Source organism: Notamacropus eugenii, chromosome 4, assembly GCF_028372415.1.
Source record: "Notamacropus eugenii isolate mMacEug1 chromosome 4, mMacEug1.pri_v2, whole genome shotgun sequence".
Taxonomy (NCBI): domain Eukaryota; kingdom Metazoa; phylum Chordata; class Mammalia; order Diprotodontia; family Macropodidae; genus Notamacropus; species Notamacropus eugenii.
The window spans coordinates 223,385,644-223,403,823 of record NC_092875.1 but is presented as its reverse complement, the minus strand read 5'-3'; the positions used below and the strand labels follow the sequence as shown (position 1 = coordinate 223,403,823).

Genomic DNA, 18,180 nt, shown 5'->3' with positions numbered 1-18,180 from the left:
GGACTATCTGTGCCCACCCAGTGGTAGAGCATTCTGAGCTCATATTGGTCTGATCAGCAACGGTCAGACACACTGAAATTTCATTTTATCATGGTGATGTCATTTTGGTCCTCTTCAAGAATGAAAGATAACAACCAATCAACCAACCAAATCATTAAATAGAAAAAAATCTAACAAATAAACTGAATTATGGGGTGCAGGGGAAAGTTTTCTAAATTTTGCCACTTTTTTCTTGTGTGATCTTGGGCAAATCATGTCACATATCTATGTCTGTTTGCTTATCTGGTAAGTAGGTTGGCTGGTCTACATTACCTCAATGGTCCTTTTCAACCTAAATCCATCATCGATGAAACTATCATATTTGTTCCTAAATTTCAACATCTCCCCTTTATCTCAGTGGAAAATCATACCCTTATGCAGTTTCTCCTCTCTCAGACCAATTTTTATGTGTCTTGAAAGTGTAGTTGGAGCCCCAAAATGCTTATGTTCAAATTTTAGGAAATCCTTTTGCACAAGCATTTGCTTAATAGAATTGATTAAATCTGTCATGAAGGGTTAGTAGTAATAAATGGATAGTTTTTCCAGCTTCTTCAGCTCTTTCTTTGACTATTTGACTCTTCCTGTGGGGAGGAAGGAAATAAACATTTATTCAGTGCCTGCAATTTGATAGGAACTCTGATCCAGAAACAAAGGGAAGTCAGCAAGTGTGAGAGGGTGTCCTTGGCATTAATAATTCTAGGAGCTGATGATTGGCCATTCTTTTTTTTTCCCAATAAAAATAGAAAAAATATTTTCTATAAGAATTTTTCAGTCAAATTAAGCCAATTCTCCCTCCCAACACTGCTCCATCCCTAGGTCTTTGTTCCCTAGTCTCCAACTATGGTGCTCAGGGCTTTTCTCTACTAGGCTATTTCCCCTTGTTGCTGTTCCCAGTTTCCTTCTTCTTCAAGAAAATGCCTAGGGCTACATTTCAGGTCACATGATGGCCAAAGTGATCTCTCATAATGTCCTGCTTCTGTTTCCCAAACTCAGTAACAATCTCCTTATGGGTCCCCAAAGTTGTTTCATTCCATATGGCATCCAGCACTCGACTGCCATGCTGATAGCTACAGACCAGAGCCACAAAGTGTTCGTAGAGAAGCCATAAGATTTTGTGACACCATTTTTCTGGTCATAGTAGATTCTCAGTACAGCATCCAGGACATGGGAACCAGAAGGACTTTGGGTCAGGTCTAAAAGCTGTGATCAGATTTTGAAGCACAGGTCCCATGGTTGAGAAGTACAGTAGGTGCTGAAGCCACCGTATCCCAGTAACAGTCAAGTCCCTCAGGGGCTGGCTACAGCTATGTCTAGCTTGTATTCAGAAGGTATACTCTCCTCTAGTCCATAGTACACCTCATAGACTGTGAGGGAACAAAAAGGGGCACACTTGCCACCTGATAGCTGAATGCCTCCAGCAGAAACTACAGAATCTGGGCCTGGTGAATCCCAGCTCTATGCCAAGCACCCACCAAAGCAAGACACAATTCCTCAAACACTTGGGACAGCAACAGGTGGGGGAGAGTGGTAATAGCATCAAATAAACCCTGCAAGGGGAAATTAGCAATTGGATGGGCTGCTAGCATCTGCAGTTGTCCCTGGAAGTAATTCTCAAAGAGGCCCTGTAGCTGTAAAGTTTCTGACACCAGGAATATCTGTTCTGGTAGTTTAGAGCTTATCTGGTTCTGTAGGAATAGCAACAGAGGGCTTCCATAGGCTACAAAGATCTGAGTACTCAGGTATTTCATCACAGAATTACAAAGATGGCCACAAACCTTGGGAAGTTTCCAAAGTGGTGCCTGCAGGCTACTTGGAGTGAGAAACTAGAGACCTTGTCAGTGATGAACACAGATTTATCCTTCAGAAAACAGGAGCTCAAGTCTTATAAGAAGCTCAAGAAGATATCAGGAACCTCAAAACTGACTGGCTTCCATCCTAAACTGGGGCCCCCTGGCCACCAAGTGATAAGGTCCTTGGGGTTTGCCTATCTCAGACTCCAAGATTGTCCTTCCTAACACCTGTATCGGAGTCCTGACGATGAAGCTGACATGAGTGTTTCCAATGTAGAGGACTAAGGCATTGTGAACCCCTGATACAGGCTTTATCACCATCTCCTCCAGAGTTTCAGGGTCTCCATCCTTTACATTTCTATCCACTTTCTTAGCAAGAACCTCTTGAAATCAGGGCAATTGCAGCATCACACTCTCCAACACGTTGGCCCCACTTCTGGTGACAAGCCATGGAGTGCAGGTTAGGTAAGAGAGCAGCCAGCAACCTTAGCATTGGGCTCTAGGGCCTGGAGGATAATAGTTACTGCATCATCCCATTGCCTGCCTACTCTGTGACCAAGGTCATGGCCTGCATCTCTAATTCCTTCAGTACATTGTGTATCAAAAACTCATTCTCCTCTCCGGTCTCCAGAAGTCTCCTTTACTGCCTCCAGGGCCTGGTGAATGCAAGTCAGGAACTCAAGGGCCTCACAAGGGTGAGGGTCAGCAGCTGGCTGAGGGTGGGGGTCAGGACCCTGCTCTGACTGGGCCTGGCCCAGGCCATCCCTTCCAGGCTTCTAAAAGTTGAGCTTTCTAAGTTATTGTGGTGGGTGTATTGTCCTCTAAAAACTAATCAATTCATAGCATTACTAGGAAGAAGGAGGAGTGTATTCTATTTTAACTCAGTTGCTTGTGATTTGTCACCATCTATAGTGATAAGTGCTTGCCTTTCTGAGTCATTGTTCTAGACCAAAGGATATGTTCATTTTATTATTTGACTGACATTGAGGAAATGCAGGATCTCTGAGATATTTGTCAGGTATTTAAGATTTTCCATTTGCCAGCAAGGGGGCACAGTAGATAGAGTTCAGAACTTTGAATCTATAAAGCCTGAGTTCAGATTTGCCTTCAGATACTTACTAGCTCTATGACCCTGGGCAAGTCATTTAATCCTATTTAGTTCAGTTACCTCACTGGTAAAATGAGCCAGAGAAGGAAATGGCAAACCATTCTAATATCTTAATATAATAAAATCTCCTGAAAGGGTCACCATTCTAATGTCTTTATATAATAAAATCTCCCGAAAGGGTCACAAAGAGTCAGACATGGTGAAAAACAACTGAAAATGGTAGTGGTGGTGAAGTTATCCAGAGCAGGGTCATAATGATGATAAAATTTTATACAAGGAGTGAAGTTGCTTTGAAACAACTAGGCTGAGAGCTCTCTTTAAATGCAGGATAGAACAACACAAGTAATGCTTGCAAAGCCCCCAACACCCATTATAGATGGGACCTACAGTATTTGGAATGCCTTAAAATGCAATTGTGAGGGTCAGAAGCATATAGGGCTCAGAATAAATCATGGTTCTTTAAGGGCTAGGGATCAATTTGGAGTCTTGCCACTCCATTACCTATAGGCGTGAACTGATGCATGTTGGGTATGTGTCATGTATCATGCCCCACTAACTGAGCTAGACTTCGTCCACTATGATTCCCATTGGGAGGGCTAAAAGTTTATTAAAGAATCCACAAGTTTGACTGTGACTAAAACTAGGACTCAATGTACACACATTTTGCTAGATTGGTTGTAAGATTTACCCAAACATTTAGCTCCCAGAAATGCGGTCAATTCCTTTCTTTCCATTGCACCTACCTCTAATGGACACATATACAAATTGGGATGTCAAACAGCATAAATCAAATAGTCAACTTGGGTTTGTACTTGGATTTCTACAAAGTGCCAAGATTTAAAATACTGATGTAAGTGAGATACTGGTTGCTAGAGTAAGCATCAGAGCCACAAAGTCAGGATTTGATCACAAAGCTGATGAACAAGAAACAAGAGAGGTTCTATAAAGTAATATCTGATTTATTTATTTTTGCTGTCTAGATAACAATGTGATAGAAAAATGTTAATGCAGATTAAACTTAAAAGCATGATGGTTTTATATATACATATGTATAGATATACATACATATGTATAGATATACATATCTATACCTATATCTATCTATCTATATACATATATGCATATATTTTTTTCCCAGAGAGATAACTGTTAAACATTTGCTATCACATACATGGTGAAATTCATTATTTTCCAGAGCAAGCACATTCTATTTTTGCATGGCTCTCTATGGAATTTTGTCATACTTTTGGTTTTCTTATCTAGTCCTCTTCATTCTATTGTCAGGGTTCTAGCAGAAGAAGTATAATCCCTCTCTCATGTGCCAGCCCCTCAAATATATGAAGTTAATTATGTAACTTACTGATTCTCTTAAATTTTCTTTTTTCTCCAAACTTAATATTCAGTTCCTTGAAGTTATCCTCCTCATAAAGCTCCTTTACTGTTGGTCATCTTATCTGGGCACATCTCATCTAGTCAATGTTCTTCCTAAAATGTGGCAACTAGTCATGCATAAAATAACTTATAATTGACTGAAATAGGATGGAATACAACCAACACAATTTTCTCTTTCATTCAAAGCATTGCACTTTTCTTAGTGTGGCTTAAATTTGCATTAGATTTTTCAGCTTATTTATAGCCGATAAATGTGAACAATCACATTGAGCTTGAGGTCCACTAAAACAAAGGGATAGATATTTGTTGTTTTGGTTTAGGACTTATTCAATATTAAATTTATTCATTGATTTTAGTCATAGAACTAGAAAAGAGGATTTTGAAATCATCTAGTGCAGTCCTTTCATTTCCCAGTGAAGAAAGAGGCCTAGGGAAATTAAGTGACTTGCCTAAAGCCACACAGGTAGTTAGTGGTATGGTCAGGATTCAAACCATAATATAATAGTGCCAGTCCTTGCTTCTCTTCACTCTGACATAATAGCAGGAAATTAAATCTCAAAAGTGATCAAATCTGAGGGAAATCATCTTTTCAGTCATTCAACCATCAACTCAATCTGAAACACTGGAAATATCATTTTGCTAAATTCATTGCAACCATCTCAGTTCTAAATCATCAAAAATAAGAAGAATCTTAGGTATGAAACTGCCCTGGGTTTTAGTTTATAAATGTTCTCCATCTAAATTAGACCTTAGTTTCTTGACTCTTCATGGGAATTGATCAACACCAAGATTTGTTTGTTTGTTTTTTTCTAATAGCTTATATATATATATATATATGGTTCTCCAAGTGAGATAATAATGATAACAGTGGACATTTATGGGGATCTTTTGAGATTAGCAAAGCACTTTGCATATATTATCTCTTTAGATGCTTTCAACAGCAATGTGAGATAAGTATTGTATAGTCATTTCTGTTGGGTCCAGTTCTTCATGATCCCGTATCTGGTTTTCTTGGCAAGGACATTGCGGTTTGCATTTTTTTCTCCCACTCACTTTATAGATGATGGAATTGAGGCAAACAGGGTTAAGTGTCTTGCTTAGGGTCACAGAGCTAGTAAGAGACTGAGGCCAGATTTGAACTTACTGTGCCACCTAACTTCCCTGAGAAAAGTATTATGGGTATCATTAGCCTTATATTAGAACTGAGGATATTGAGTCTCACAAAGGTGAAATAAATTGTCTGGCATTACACAGGAAAATGCTAAAACTAGCATTTTAAACTAGATTTTTTGACTCCAAGTCCAGTACTCTTTCTACTGCTCTATAATGTCTTTTATTCAAATAAATAATATTTATCAAAAGGTCTGTTTGTAAATACATGACTTTTCACTCTATTGACCTAAGTAATATTTAATTAGACACAGATCTTTTGATTCTTAAAACCCATTTAAAATATCTGTGTAAAACCCAAAGCTGCTAAATAGAATTTGTTTAATGCATTTCTAACATGTGTAGATAGATTGGTGATTTCTAGAATTAATTCTGTTTCATGGGAACCAATTACAATTTGTCTATGTTTTTATACAAAGGAGAGGCTTTAATAGTATATGAAACAATTTTTAGGAGTTACAAATAATAAATACTCTAATTAAAGAAAAAAAAGATTCCTTGGGGAATCTGAAAATGAATATTAAGGAATAGACCCTATGCCAAGAAAAACTTCTAATTACTATTTAATAAGAAATCTGTGATATTATGAATGGTACCTGTCCCTTTTTTTTATTACCTTGGATCATTAGGCATATTATAAAATAAGAAGTTAAGGTACAATTTAAAGAAATCTGACAATTGGAATATTTCCATTTAGATGTGTCAATCATATTGATCAATCAAACATATTTCATGTCATGGAATGCTTGTCTATGTATACCATTATTTAAAAAAAAAAATATGAGTCTGGTGAGAAGCCTTTTTCAAAAGTAACTTAGATTGATGCTTACGTTGATGGTGCAAAATATTCTTTCTCTTACTCTATAGAATTTAAAGGGGCTCAAGGGCCCAGCTTCCCTTCCTTGTACTGTCTCCCTCTGTCTAAATTGAAATTTCCATGCCACCCAGGTGATTCTCTGGGATTAAATATGGTGTCATACAGTAAGCATTTATTAAATGCTTATTGTTTTTCAGTAATTATAATAAATAATATATACATAAAGAGTTAAAAGACAGTGCTTACCCTCAAGGAGCTTGCAATCTAAGGGGAATAAAGACTTGAAAGCCACTGTTGAAAGTCACATATGTTATCTGGAAAATACAAAGAAGAATGTGGGACAAAAACTGGGTTTGTTTTTCTTGATGTCTTATTTTTAATCATTTTTTAGGGTATATAAGGAAATATCTAGAATTTGAATTTATTGGAAAAGTCATTTGTATATATAAAATAAGGCGGAAATAAATTTATCTAATAAAAATAAATTATCTCCCAAAGGTATTTGAAATGACAAGTCTGGTTAAATCTAAAATGTAAATGAATACATTGGTATTTCATACATGCTTCAGGACTCTACTTATTAATAATGACAAATTTGACTTTATCCAGAGGATGACCAACAAGGTGGTGAAGGATCTTGCAACAGCACATATGAAAAAGAGAGAGATAGATGTTTAGCCTAGAGAAGGGAAAATTCAATAGAATCATGGTAATGGTGTACATTGAAAGGCCAGCATGAGGAGGATGAGATGATGAAGATAATGTTGCATTAAACGGAAGATGAAGCTGAAGGCATGGGAGTAAGAGCTATAAGATATATTTTATCTCAATATGTAGTTAACTTTTTTTTAAAAAAATGAATAAGGATGTGTACAATGAAATAGACCTCCTCATAACGTAATGAACTGTGTATCAGAAGAACTCATCACAGAATCTTAAAAGAACATTAGAGTTAGAAAGAATAGTACATGCATAAAATTTACAGTAGACTTATAAAAATGGTCAGTCAACTTCTATAAGAAATTCAAGTAACAAGAGACTCACTGCATCACAAAGATTATTTCCTTGATTTGAGTTAGAATTTCCACAAGGGTATTATCCTGAAAGTGGTTGTCCTTGGAATCTGTTGTAGAGACATAACCTCATATTTAATACTTAATACTCAGTACTCAACAAATATTTATTAATGACATGACAAAAACTGGAATTAAAAGCCCAAACATACTGATTCATGTTCTCAAGTAGCTTACATTCTATAGGGAAACATATCTTTAACTTCCTATTATTAGATTATGTTGTATATGTATGTGTGTATATCCTTTTTTATTTTTTTCCCCAAGTCCCCTTCCTCTGCCTTCTTAAATATCGGAGGATATTCAATATTTAATATTCCTTCTATCTGAAGAAGTTTTTTTTTTTTCCAACTGCCTGATATTATGTGAAACTCATTTCAAAATCTTCTTGCTCTAGAAAGATTATCTTTCATAAGTGGAGTCAACCAAGTTTTGGAGTATGGCAGCTAACCATATGTAACTTACAATCCACTCCCAGTAAAACTAAAAATAATAATGAAAAGTTCTGTCAAAACACTACCAAGAAGGGCTTGTGATTGCTCATTTTATTACATTAAAACATAAACTCTGAGACAGAAAAGAATGTCATCGAAAATTAAGCATAATGCTTAGCACATTGTGAGTGTTCGATAAATATTCATTTATTCAATCAATCAATCATTTTGTGTTGCTCTTTATTAGGGTTTTAGAAGTAATTCAGTTTTTTTTAGTCTGAATTGGAAAAATTATAAATGCCAATTTCATCATATAGATTCTTTAGAAAAGCGTGCTATTATAATGTCAATCATCATCATAGAATTGTTATACAAATCTGATATATTACTGATTTAGCCCTAGTTCATTTCCTTATCAAGAGACAGTCTATCCATAGCAATATATTTAAGTTGAAAGGAAGTTGAGGAATACAACTGAAATTCTGAGATCCATCCATTTTCCTAATGATTCAGTCTGATGTAGAATATATTTGGGACTGAATAAATAAACAAAAAGCAAACAAATAAATTGATATTAATGATAATTCAAAGTTTTATAACACATTAAGCTATAAAAGCAAGAAGTCTAATCCATAAAAGAGATCACACATATCCTCCAGTAACTTCTCAATGTTTTGCAGATTATCTCCAAAATTCTCTCTATCTCTGTATACATATATATATGTATATGTATGTGTGCATATATATATAGATATACATATATGTATATGTGTATTTTTTTTTTACCTAATTCTCTAGTTTGGCAAATTGACTTAAATATATATTTATAAAAATGCTAAGAGACATAACTTTTATTTTAATATATTAAAATGGCAAAAATATATAGTATAGAATTAAAAATCTATTTTCAAATATTATCTGAGATACCTGTACTAACAGTTATTTGCCCAAAGACATGCATATAATTAATTACTTTAAATACTAAATTCCATATATATGTATATATGTGTGTGTGTTTATTTATGTATGTGTATATAGGTGTGAATTTTCATATCTATATCTATATTTATATCTGTATCTATCTATGCATGATTTGTTGTTTGGTGATGATTGTGCACTCAATGCATATATATGGAATCATTGGTTTCAAATGGAGAGGTTTTGAATGCTGCATAGAAGTTCACTTACTTTGCTAGTGTACTTTCCAGGGATGTACACATTGATAATGAAGTTGAAGCATGCATTGCCAGAGCTAGTTCAGTGTTTGGGAGGCTCCAAAGTAAAGTATGCTAGAGAAAGAGTTATTAGACTGATTACCAATCTGAAGGTCTACAGAGCTGTTGGCTGACCTCATTGCTGTATGACTATGAAAACTGAATAACTTCCATTTGAATTGCCTTAGAAAGATTCTGCAAATCACCTGGCAAATACGGTGCCAGGTACTGAGATTCTTACTTGAATTAAACTGCCAAACATTTAAACTCTGCTTCAGAGAGTACAGCTCTGATGGAGTGGCCATATTGTTTGAATGTAAAAATGTACACTTGCAAAAAAGACTACTTTATGGAGAATTCACTCAGGTCAAGCCTCACATGGTGGTCTGAAGTAGAGATATAAGGACACTCTCAAGATCTCTCAAGAACTTTGAAATTGAGTATGTGACTTGTAAGACAGTAGCATAGGACCACTCAGCATGGCATGCCCACATCAGAGAAGGTGCTGTGCTCTATGGACAAAGCAGAATTGAAACAGCTCAAAGGAAATGCAGAATGCACAAATTTAGTGTATTCACTCCAAATATTCACACTGACTATTTGTGCCCAACCTGTGGTAGAATATTCTGTGCTCATATTGCTCTGATCAGTCATAGTCAGACAAATAGAAACTTTCCTTTAGCATAGTGCAATGGTACTTTAAATGGGGAGATCTTTCCAATTCATTAATATGCCCATAGGATCTGAATACTTGTCATAGAAGACTGAGTTACATGAGTCTGTGATGGGAGGAGCTCGTTCAATGGGTAGAACAGGAATAGGCAGAGTTAGAGTACAGATGAGAGGAAATAAGTCAGAGTCTAGTCAGATCTAGGAAAGATGCAGCTGCTGGCTAGCATGAGTGAAAGAACTTGTTAGTTATTTTGTGTAAGAGAGCCTACTTGTGATTTATTTAATGAAGAGCATTTGTGGGAAGCCTAGCAGGGAAGACTTGAAAATCGTGTTGTTCTCTGCATTGTTATTGTGCATAGATTTTTGTTACTGTGATGGATTTGGCTTTGTGGTGTCTAAATAAATGTTTTGGTTTTATTTTCCACATGGAGAATCTGTATATTTCATGATTCAGAACTTTTCTGGGATATTTATGGCCACCACAGGCACTGTGAAGATGGCATTGACTCTACACATAGTAATGTCATTTTGGTCCTCTTCAAGAGTGAACCATAACAATCAGCTATACACACTTATGTATATACATATATGTGTGTGTGTATGTATATGTATCATATACATACACACAGATATCATAATATATGGAACATGTTCTATTATCTGGATTATAGTATATGTATATATATACATTAGAATATATTTATATGTATTATGTATATTATGTATATGTATAAAATGTATATATATGTATATATATGTATGTATATTTTCTTCTAGGGATCTAGTACTGTTATGGAAGTTATGAGATAGTGCAAAATAATAGGGATCATAGATTTAGATTTGAGATGTATCTTAGAGGCCTTTGAGCCAAATACCTTAATTTTACAAAAAAAGATTAGAGACTTTGTTCAGTTAAGTAATTTTCAAAAAATCACATAATTGATCAGCACTTGAAGTAGAATTTCAACACAGACTTTTCTGATTTGAGGTTCAGTGCATTATCCATTGCAGCAATCTACCCTCAGAAAGAGAATACATTAATTGGAGAAACAAGGCATAACTATTGAGTAATAATAATAATATTAATAATAATAATAATAATAATAATTCATTTGCGTAGCTTATTAAAGTTTGTAGAAAATTTTCTTTAAAATAACCCTAGAAGATAGGTCTTATGTCATCATTCAAATATTAGATGAGGAAAAAGAGGAAACTCAGAGAAATCAAATGACTTTCCTAAGCTCATGTTTCTAGCAAGAATTTATAATAAGGGTGGTGGCAGAACGAAGATTACAGAATAGAAGGACACACATACACTAGCTCTTCCACCACAGCCCATAAAGAAAAACTCTCAATAAATTCTAGAGCAGCAGAAGCCGCAGAACAAAGGAGTGGAGGAGATTTCCTGCCCAGAGTGACCTGAAAGACTGCTGGGAAAGGTCTGTCTCAGCGGACTTGGAGCAGACTCCAGCACAACCTTGACCTCTAGATACAGGGCTTTGAGGAGGACCAGAGCAGGCCATGGGGGTGGAATCCCCAGCAACAGTAGTGGTACTTTGCAGATTCCCTCAACCTACAAGCACCAAAGGTCAGTGAGAGGGTTTCTTCAGGTGGCCAAGAAGGGATCAGGGTCTTTCCATAGCTTTGGCCTCAGATGTCAGTGGCGGAGGCTGCATCAGGGGCAGTAGCTCCCACAGCAGCAGCATCCATTGTTAGATGGTAAAATCCCTGAGGGCACTGAACAGCTTATCCTTACCTCAGCCCTGTGCGGAGGCCCTGCCCCTGCTAAAAGTCCTGGGGGGGATTGAGCAGCTTACCTGAATCTCAGCCCCCAATGCTGGTTTGGTGGAACTGGAGGCCAGGTGGTTGTGGAGAGGAAACTACTACTGAAAGATTCTGGGTACAAAAGTTTTTGGTTGCTCCCAGACAAGTGTACAGGCTTGACTGTGCCACCTTGGAGGAACTGAGAACTTACAGACCCCCAGAGTATGCCCAACTCTTGACGAAGGATCCAAAAGTCAAGTAACTGGTTAGGAAAATGCCCAAGGAAGGGAAAAAATAAGGCTATAGAAGATTACTTTCTTGGTGAACTAATATCTTCTCCCATCCTTTTGGATGAAGAAGAAAAATGCTTACCATCAGGGAAAGACATAAAAGTCAAGGCTTCTGCATCCCAAATATCCAAAATAAATATTCAGTGGTCTCAGGCCATGGAAGAGCTTAAAAAGGATTTTAAAAATCAAGTAAGACAGATGGAGGAAAATTTGGGAAGAGAAATGAGAGAGATGCAAGAAAATCATGAAAAATGGGTCAACAACTAGCTAAAGGACACCCCAAAAATGCTGAAGAAAATAACACCTTTAAAAATAGGCTAACTCAATTGAAAAAAGAGATTCAAAAAGTCAATGAGGAGAAGAATGCTTTAAAAAACAGAATTAGGCAAATGGAAAAGGAGGTTCAAAAGCTCACTGAAGAAAATAGTTCTTTCAAAATTAGAATGGAACAGATGGAGGCTAATGACTTTATGAGAAACCAAGAAACCACAAAACAAAACCAAAAGAATGAAAAAATGGAAGAAAATGTGAAATATCTCATTGGAAAAACAACTGACCTGGAAAATAGATCCAGGAGAGACAGTTTAAAAATTATGGGACTACCTAAAAGCCATGACCAAAAAGAGAGCTTAGACATCATTTTTCATGAAATTATCAAGGAAAACTGCCTTGATATTCTTGAATCAGAGGGCAAAATAAAAATTAAAGGAATCCACTGATCACCTCCTGAAAGAGATCCAAAAAGAGAAAGTCCTAGGAATATTGTAGCCAAATTTCAGAGTTACCAGGTCAGGGAGAAAATATTGCAAGCAGCTAGAAAGAAACAATTTGAGTATTGTGGAAATACAATCAGGATAACACAAGATCTAGCAGCTTCTACATTAAGGGATAGTGTTGGGATTGGAAGCTCAATTCCCTGTGGACGGTCTTGGGCGGGTAAAAGTGGGACTTCTAAATCTTAGAGTCTTACGAGGCCCTCCATGAACAGCGGGGGTTCGAGAAGGTCAGACTGAGCTAGCTCAGCTAGCTCAGGTATTTCCGCCTCTCCCCGGGAGATACGTGATGGGTGGAGTCTCCCTGCCCTCGAGATTGTCCCGGATTGGAGCACACCTAGTTACCTAACAGCACGGTATTGAGATGCAAACTGTGTGGCTGAAGGTTAAGTAGGATTGAGGAAGCCTGAAAGCTCTCTCTTAGCACGTAAGGAGCCAAGAGGACAGTAGGCTCCGCTTCTTTTCTTTCCTCTCTCCCCTCCCCCTCTCTCCCCGCTTGTACTTCTACTTCCAGTCCCTTAAGATCTTAGCCTCCTTAGGAAATCTCCCCCTCTTCCTCCTAAGGAAGACCCCCCTGCACTTGTAACTAGACCCTGAAATAAAGCTCAACCCTTGTTCGACTCTGGAATGTCCTTTCTCTCATATGTGCATCCGGTTTTGGCCAGCCGAAGACCTCGGGAGGTGAGGTAAGAAAGACTCGGGTAGCCCACACAGGCCTCTAGGCCTGCCAGGATAGAAGGGTGAGAAATACTACATTCCAGAAGTCAAAGGAACTAGGACAAAAACCAAGAATCACCTTCCTTGCAAAACTGAGTATACGTACTTCAGGGGAAAAAATTGTCTTTCAGTGAAATAGAGGACTTTCAGGCATTCTTGATGAAAAGACCAGAGCTGAAAAGAAAATTTGACTTTCAAACACAAGAATTAGGAACAGGATAGAGAAATCATAAGGGACTTACTAAAGTTGAACTGTTTACATTCCTATACGGAAAGACAATATTTGTAACTCTTAAAACTTTTTTTAGTATTTGGGTAGTTGGTGGGATTATACACACACACACACACACACACACACACAGAGATAGACAGAGAGAACAGGGTGAGTTGAATAGGAAGGAATCATATCTAAAAAAATGAAATTAAGGGGTGATACAGGAATATATTGGGAGAAGAAAGGGAGAAATGAAATGGGGCAAATTATCTTTCATAAAAGAGGCAAGAAAAAGACTTTTCAATGGAGGGAAAAGAGGGGAGGTGAGAGGGAAAAAGTGAAGCTTACTCTCATCACATTTGACTCAAGGAAGGAATAAAATGCATACTCATTTTGGTATGAAAACCATCTTACAATACAGGAAAGTGAGGTTAAAGGGGATAAGCAGAGTTGGGAGGACGATTGAAGGTTGGGTAATGGGAGGAGGGAGCAATCAGAAGTCAATACTCTTGGGGAGGGACAAGGGCAAAAGAGAGAATAGAAAAAATGGGGGGCAGGATAGGATGGAGGGAAATATAGTTAGTCTTACACAAGGTGACTATTATGGAAGTCATTTGCAAAATTACACAAAATATAGCCTGTATTGAATTGCTTGCCTTCCCAATGGGGATGGGTGAGGAGGGAGGAAGGAAGAGATGTTGGAACTCAAAGCTTTAGGAAGAACTGCTGAGTATTGTTCCTGCATACAACTAGGAAATAAGAAATACAGGGAATGGGGTATAGAAATTTATCTTGCTCTACATGACAGAAGAGAAGATGGGAATAAGGGAAGAGAGAGATGTTAAAAGGGAGGGCAGATTGGTGATAGGAGTAATTAGAATGTTTGACATTTTGGGGTGGGGAGAGGGGAGAGATGGGGAGAAGATTTGGAACTCAAAATTTTGTGGAAATGAATGTTGAAACCTTACAATAAATAAATTTAAAAAAAGAAATTGTTACAGGGTTTGTTAAGAAATAGAAAGGGGTCCCTTGAAAGTGTCTTTCTGAGTTGTAATTTCTTTTCCAGAAACATTGAACCTGGAGTATGCAGGAGATGTTGAATGTGTTAAGAGCAAGCCTTTTCCCCCTCCAGCAGACATAACTTGTTATTTGTACCTTAAGTTGTACTCCTGTAACAACAAGTAAAGTAGGAATTTTTGCTGTTTTTCTGGTTTGAGTTGTAGTCAATCAGACATATGAAACTAGGCTCTAAACAATCAAGATATGTACATGTAGGCTCTAGCCAATCAGATGATATGTAGACCTGTATATCAAGAGATCTGTTGTTGAGAAAACAGATGTGAAGAGATCCAGCATTGAACGGGTGAGCCAGCATTGAGAAGAAGAGAACTTGAGAGAAGACATCTGAGAGCTGGGAGGAGAGTTCTGAGAGCTGGGAGGAGAGTTCTGAGAGCTGGGAGGACATCTCTGAGAGCTGAGAGAGGAGACCTCTGAATGCAGAGGCTTGCTAAAGGAGCCTTAGAATTTGAAAGTGAATAGAGCCGCAGGTCAGTAACTCACCCATGAGAAAGGGGTTTAACCCCTTTTGAGAGCTGTTAAAGTGAACTGAGCTGTTGTCACAGAACCTCTGAACTATGTAGATTAATGAAAATGAGTGCTGGTGGTGTGTGTCAGTATTGTTTTTGTCCTGTTGAGCTTTGTTTTCCCAGAAGCAGAAGTGGTAGAATACAGAAGTCCCCGTGAGCTGAGACATGGAACAGGAGTGGAGAGCTCCCTATATATGAATCCAGACTAGAGTTGGGAATAATCATCCCACAGAGGATGAGCCATGGGTCTTGAAAGTCAACCTCAAGTTAAGATGAAAGAGGGCTTTACATGGACACTTGGCATTGATTAAGGATGTTGCTATGAATATTATGATTTACTTTATTGAACAATATTTCATTTATTGCTTAATAGAGACTTCATTACACTATGTGATTAGACTCTTGAAATTATTCACAACAACAGTCCTCAGGTGTGCTGCTGTGATTGGCTTTACAAATCCCTTTGTATCCTAGAGTATCAGAACAGGAGCCAGTCAGTCTACACTAGATTGAGAAACTCTTTGTGCAGCTGGGACCATTGTAGATAAACAGAACATCATATCTTTGTGGTCTAGCAACTCCCAAGGGAAAGAAAGTTCCTTTTTCTATTATCTTGCTCCTCTTTTTGAGAAAGGGTTTTTTTCCTTTTTCCACCCTTGCTACACCTTTCTCCTTTCTCATGCCACTGCCCTTGAGGAGCAGAGTTCTGATTTCTCCTTCCTTTGGTGAACTGTCATACATATTCAAGCTTCTATTTGGGTAGTAAACTCTTTGCTTTTGCTTTAGGTTCTATATGCATGCACATTTCTCTTGTAATAAACCTAGTTTTCACATAAGTTTCCTGAAGTTGTGACTGCTTGTTGACAATTTTAAACCCAGACTTCTTCTGACCTCAGCTCAAGTAAACAATTAAAGACAAGTGAGTTTTATTGACCAAAATGAATAATACAGACAAAAAGTAATAGAGAAAATCAGAATAAAATTTGAGTGAAAATCCCTAGACGAAGTGGTTTTTGAGGGATGAAATATGTTTGACTAGGCAAAGGGGAAGGGAAGGATACTCTAGACACTTATCAATTGTGGAGTTAAGCTCAAAAGGTCTATAAAACACTTTTGGTGCATGTGCATGAGAAATTTGTTTTAACATGTAGCATAGACTCATCTTTGGTAAATAAAACAAAAGGAAATTGATTACTAGGAGGACTTGTGTTTTATTGAATAGTGTTTTTTTCCTTTAATCTTGTGAAGGCTTTAATGTTATTTCAAAACAGAGGACTCTGAGCTCAAGCTTATGAAAATAATATTAAGACTATTCTAAGGAGGATAGAAATGACATTCATTCCAGCAGTGCAGTTGCCTTCTTCAAATGGAAAGATCAAAGAAGCAAAAATGGAAGCAATCCATTTAAAGTTCAGATTATATTTAGAAAATAAAATTTTGAAATTACCTGAGGGGGTAGAATTGAGGAACATTTGTTTTGGGAATCAATGTCATAAGCCTGGGTATTTCAGTTCTTAACAGAGTAAGAAAAGCTTTTGTGTGAAGTGAAAGGTGGTTTTTCAAATTTTCTCAGTGAGTTGTGGATAATAAATTTTGAGTTGTGCCAAGAAGAGATAGTACATCACCTGCTTCAGACACAGGTAGCAAAGTCATGGTTGTCCTAAACATATAATTTAAAAATAATAGAATTATAAATTATGATCTCTTTAAAACCCTTGTAAATAACTGTCAAAGAGTAATTATGTCTTCTTTCTCACAGTTTCTCCCATTCATTATAATTCTTCTATGCAATGTGACTAATGTGAAAATGTGTTTAATAGGAATATATGTGTAGAGTCCATATCACATTGTATGCCGTCTTGGGGAAGGAGAGGGAAGAAGGGGAAAAATTTGAAACTTATAGAAGTAAATTTTGAAAACTAAAAGTAATTAATAAATTGAGGGGAATGGCTATGTCTAATGACAAAGATTTATATGGTAACTATAAAGTATAATTTTGTTGTTGTTCAGTAATGTCCCACTCTTTGCAACCCATTTGAAAATTTTTGGAAAAATTACTGGAGTGGTTTGCCATTTTCTTCTCCAACTCATTTTACAGATGAAGAAACTAAGTCAAACAGAGTTACATAACTTGTCTAGGGGCACACTGCCAGTAAATGTCTAAGGACAGATTTTAATGTAAGTCTTCATAACTCTATGCCTAGCTCTCTAGTCACAGAACTGCCTTTGCTGTTGTTCAGTTATTTCAGTCATGTCTTCATGACCTCATGCTTTTAGGCAAAGATACTAGATTAATTTGTCATTTTCTCCTCTACTGTGCCATCTAGCCACCTAAAATATAACCTAAGAATTCTAAATTCTAAAAGTATGCTAAAAGAAATAGCTAAAGATAAATGGGAAAGTCTGGGTATAAGAAAAGGAACATGATAGTATGCAGAATAGAGGGAGAAATGTGGAGGGAGAAGAGTAGGACCCTCCTATACCTCCAGTTTGGAGCAGATTGCTTCATTTAAAGATATTAATATTATCTAATCAATGTAAAAATTAAAACAATTTCAGAAAGAGAGGATTGCAGATTATTTGGGAGGTGCTAAATAATGTGTGATGGGAAGGTTTGTAGGGTAAGGAAAGGACTGCTGGAGGGATCCACTTGAGTAAGGTTCTATAGAGGGGGAATAACTTATAAAAATGTTTTTTTTTTTCTTGAATCAGAGAATCTTTTTGGAGGACTTATACCATCTTCACTATCAGAATTAACAGTATAGGGTTCATATTGGGAAAAAGTCATAAAATATAGTAATAAGTGAAAAACCATAAAATACTTAAACTCCTCAAAAAGTAGAAGCACAAAAATGACGACATGTTTATAATCTTACCTTAGATACTGTCATAACTTAAGATACTATGATGTGTGAAATACAAAACAAGAATACCATGACCTGTATATGAACAGGACATGATGAATACACAAATTTATGCTTGGGCATAACACTGGTTTAACTCCCAAGCTCATTAGTACAAAAACATCCACCTATCTAGGGCTAATCCCTTTATTTTCTATTATTACCATAGGGATTTTGGAGGTTCTTTAGTGGGGATCTTTAGAACTCTCTGGCTGTGATTCCAG

At 36.9% G+C, this 18,180-nt stretch overlaps 1 pseudogene; it reads right to left on the bottom strand.

The window, feature by feature from the left end:
* Window positions 1-866: 866 nt before the first annotated feature.
* On the bottom strand, window positions 867-17,944 carry LOC140502440 (nucleolar protein 9 pseudogene; annotated as a pseudogene).
* Window positions 17,945-18,180: the final 236 nt, after the last annotated feature.